This window comes from Oncorhynchus masou, unplaced genomic scaffold, assembly GCF_036934945.1.
Source record: "Oncorhynchus masou masou isolate Uvic2021 unplaced genomic scaffold, UVic_Omas_1.1 unplaced_scaffold_2836, whole genome shotgun sequence".
Taxonomy (NCBI): domain Eukaryota; kingdom Metazoa; phylum Chordata; class Actinopteri; order Salmoniformes; family Salmonidae; genus Oncorhynchus; species Oncorhynchus masou.
The window spans coordinates 45,001-49,586 of NW_027009262.1; the positions used below are offsets into that span (position 1 = coordinate 45,001).

The 4,586-nt window shown below is 45.6% G+C and overlaps 1 pseudogene; it reads left to right on the plus strand.

The window, feature by feature from the left end:
- Nucleotides 1–411, plus strand: part of LOC135533955 (potassium voltage-gated channel subfamily B member 2-like) — a 3,441-nt pseudogene extending 3,030 nt beyond the window's left edge.
- The last annotated feature ends 4,175 nt before the right edge of the window (nucleotides 412–4,586 follow it).

The following is a 4,586-nucleotide window of genomic DNA, read 5'->3' on the forward strand; positions in this document are numbered from 1 at the left end:
CTTCAGCTCCAGCCTCCTGGAGGATGAGTCCCCTGAAGGGGAGACCACACCGCTCCTCCCCAGCACAGAGGCCCTCGACCTGGGCACCGAAGACGAGATCTTCCCCCTGTCCCCTGAGAGGCTGATGGTAGTGGTGGACACCCCGCCAGGGGACGAGGACACCCTGGACCAGAGTCTCGGGGGTCAAGGGTTGACCAACGAGGAGAAGAACCTGATGGAGACCGCGGGAGCGGCAGGAGGGGCATCGGTGGGGAACTGCACCCAGGGTGTGGTGGGGGTGGGGCAAGTGGGGAGGGTAAGGTCGACATCAACCAAAGTGGACACCAAGCAGAGAACCACATGTTCACACCAGAGATCCCCCTGATGACCGGGGAAAGCAGTATGTCCCCAACCTGTGAAACCAGCATTTGACTGTAGGGGGCGCTCTGAGGGAAAAGACCCACTGGAATTACATTTAAATAACCTGCTGAGAAATATGAAGAAGGATGAGAAGAAAGGGAGGAAATGGGAGGAAAGTGAGATGAGAGAAAACGGGCCAGATAGTGGAAGAGATATTTTTGCATGGCATGACAAGTCCCTTTTACGCGTGTTGTTGTTTATTTCGGAAACAGAGACTGCAGAGGTTTATTGCCGAAACGGAGACTGCAGAGGTTTATTGCCGAAACGGAGACTGCAGAGGTTTATTGCCGAAACAGAGACTGCAGTAGTTTTGCAGACATAAAACTTTTGGGGCTCAAATCGAGAAACTCATATGGACATATTTAAGAGGAGGACATTTTCAATCCTGATGTATATTTCAGTCTTGTTTCTTTTTTTCTAGCAACAGTTGAAAAATGCTTATCTTTAAAAAATAAAATAAAAAGCATGCATTTAAAAATAGATATGTAGGTATATTTGCTGAAAGCGCTCAACATACTATGACAACAAAGACAATGACAATTCACACAAGAAGATGCTGAAAAAAATCTGCGTTCGCCAAAGGTACAAATATTTCTAATGTGAGGAGAAAGGGAGTAATGCATCGACAGACCTCACACAGAGGCTGTGTTCCAAATGGCACCCTATAGTGCACTACTTTAGACCAGAACCCTATGGCACCCTAATCCCTATATAGTACACTACTTCAGACCAGAACCCTATAGAACCCTATTCCCTATACAGTACGCTACTTTAGACAAGAGCCCTATAGAACCCTATTCCCTAAATAGTACACTACTTTAGACCAGAGCCCTATGGCACCCTATTCCCTATATAGTACACTACTTTAGACCAGAGCCCTATGGCACCCAATTCCCTATATACTACACTACTTTAGACCAGAGCCCTATGGCACCCTATTCCCTATATAGTACACTACTTTAGACCAGAACCCTATGGCACCCTATTCCCTATATACTACACTACTTTAGACCAGAGCCCTATGGCACCCTATTCCCTATATAATACACTACTTTAGACCAGAACCCTATGGCACCCTAATCCCTATATAGTACACTACTTTAGACCAGAGCCCTATGGCACCCTATTCCCTACATAGTACACTACTGTAGACCAGAGCCCTATGGCACCCTATTCCCTATATACTACACTACTTTAGACCAGAGCCCTATGGCACCCTATTCCCTATATAGTACACTACTTTAGACCAGAGCCCTATGGCACACTATTCCTTAAATAGAGCACTACTTTAGACCAGAGCCCTATGGCACCCTATTCCTTAAATAGAGCACTACTTTAGACCAAAGCCCTAAGGGGGTGTTGCAACGTAGTGACCTATGACAAACATATCATGACCTTTCGTTTAAATGCAATGTGTAAAAACCATGATGACTATGTTATGGTTTTGTCTTGATGAGATTATTGTATGAACTGCAATGTTAACATTGTCTTCGGTTTGCGTTATAATTGGCTTGGGTTTTCAATGTAATAATGCCAAATGCTCAAAGATCTTCAGCTTAATGATGATTAGTATTTTTAATTGGAAATAACGTTTTTTTTTTAAATTATACAACTGTAGTTGCCAAAATATGTAATCAGTGAGGACAAATGGCAAACTTTTCAGCTACGAGCATAAACTTAATAAATAAGTTATTTCAGCTTGGTTTCAGCAGGCGAGATGGGGGTTTAGAAAGGAGAAATCATTAGGTTGGTTGAAATACAGCCAATACAATCTGCTCCTTGATTCCATCAAAATATCACACAATATATTAATGACTCTCTGACAATGTGTACTTCCAAATGTAGCTTTTACAAATTTAAAATCTATGAATACAGTGAAGTAGGATTACAGATAGTTAAGACAGTCCTAGAGGTGTTCTAGTGGGGCCTACAGTTAAGACAGTTCTAGAGGTGTTCTAGTGGGGCCTACAGTTAGTTAAGACAGTCCTAGAGGTGTTCGAGTGGGGCCTACAGTTAGTTAAGACAGTCCAAGAGGTGTTCTAGTGGGGCCTACAGTTAAGACAGTCCTAGAGGTGTTCTAGTGGGGCCTACAGTTAAGACAGTCCTACAGGTGTTCTAGTGGGGCGTACAGTTAAGACAGTCCTAGAGGTGTTCTAGTGGGGCCTACAGTTAGTTAAGACAGTCCTAGAGGTGTTCTAGTGGGGCCTACAGTAAGTTAAGACAGTCCTAGAGGTGTTCTAGTGGGGCGTACTGTTAAGACAGTCCTAGAGGTGTTCTATTTGGGCCTACAGAGAGTTAAGACAGTCCTAGAGGTGTTCTAGTGGGGCCTACAGTTAGATAAGACAGTCCTAACATTGTTCTAGTGGGGCATACAGTTAAGACAGTCCTAGAGGTGTTCTAGTGGGGCCTACAGTTAGTTAAGACAGTCCTAGAGGTGTTCTATTTGGGCCTACAGTTAGTTAAGACAGTCCTAGAGGTGTTCTAGTGGTGCCTACAGTTAGTTAAGACAGTCCGAGAGGTGTTCTAGTGGGGCCTACAGTTAGTTAAGACAGTCCTAGAGTTGTTCTAGTGGGGCCTACAGTTAGCTAAGACAGTCCTAGAGGTGTTCTGGTGGGGCCTCCAGTTAGCTAAGACAGTCCTCGAGGTGTTCTAGTCGGGCCTACTGTTAAGACAGTCCTGGAGGTGTTCTAGTGGGGCCTACAATTAGTTAAGACAGTACTAGAGGTGTTCTAGTGGGGCCTACTGTTAAGACAGTCCTGGAGGTGTTCTAGTGGGGCCTACAGTTAGTTAAGACAGTACTAGAGGTGTTCTAGTAGGGCCTACAGATAGTTAAGACAGTCCAAGAGGTGTTCTAGTGGGGCCTACAGTTAAGACAGTCCTAGAGGTGTTCTAGTGGGGCCTACAGTTAGTTAAGTCAGTCCTAGAGATGTACTAGTGGGGCCTACAGTTAAGACAGTCCTAGAGGTGTTCTAGTGGGGCCTACAGTTAGTTAAGTCAGTCCTAGAGATGTACTAGTGGGGCCTACAGTTAAGACAGTCCTAGAGGTGTACTAGTGGGGCCTACAGTTAAGACAGTCCTAGATGTGTTCCAGTGGGGCCTACAGTTAATACAGTCCTAGAGATGTTCTAGTGGGGCCTACAGTTAGTTAAGACAGTCCTAGAGGTGTTCTAGTGGGGCCTACAGTTAGATAAGACAGCCCTAGAGGTGTTCTAGTGGGGCCTACAGTTCGTTAAGACAGCCCTGGAGGTGTTCTAGTGGGGCCTACAGTTAAGACAGTCCTGGAGGTGTTATAGTGGGGGATACAGTTAGTTAAGTCAGTACGAGAGGTGTTGTAGTGGGGCCTCCAGTTAAGACAGTCCTAAAGGTGTTCTAGTGGGCACTACAGTTAAGACAGTCCTAGAGGTGTTCTAGTGGGGCCTACAGTTAAGACAGTCCTAGAGGTGTTCTAGTGGGGCCTACAGTTAGTTAAGTCAGTCCTAGAGATGTACTAGTGGGGCCTACAGTTAAGACAGTCCTAGAGGTGTTCTAGTGGGGCCTACAGTTAAGACAGTCCTAGAGTTGTTCTAGTGGGGCCTACAGTTAGCTAAAACAGTCCTAGAGGTGTTCTGGTGGGGCCTCCAGTTAGTTAAGACAGTCCTCGAGGTGTTCTAGTCGGGCCTACTGTTAAGACAGTCCTGGAGGTGTTCTAGTGGGGCCTACAGTTAGTTAAGACAGTACTAGAGGTGTTCTAGTGGGGCCTACTGTTAAGACAGTCCTGGAGGTGTTCTAGTGGGGCCTACAGTTAGTTAAGACAGTACTAGAGGTGTTCTAGTAGGGCCTACAGATAGTTAAGACAGTCCAAGAGGTGTTCTAGTGGGGCCTACAGTTAAGACAGTCCTAGAGGTGTTCTAGTGGGGCCTACAGTTAGTTAAGTCAGTCCTAGAGATGTACTAGTGGGGCCTACAGTTAAGACAGTCCTAGAGGTGTTCTAGTGGGGCCTACAGTTAGTTAAGTCAGTCCTAGAGATGTACTAGTGGGGCCTACAGTTAAGACAGTCCTAGAGTTGTACTAGTGGGGCCTACAGTTAAGACAGTCCTAGATGTGTTCTAGTGGGGCCTACAGTTAATACAGTCCTAGAGATGTTCTAGTGGGGCCTACAGTTAGTTAAGACAGTCCTAGAGGTGTTCTAGTGGGGCCTACAGTTAGAT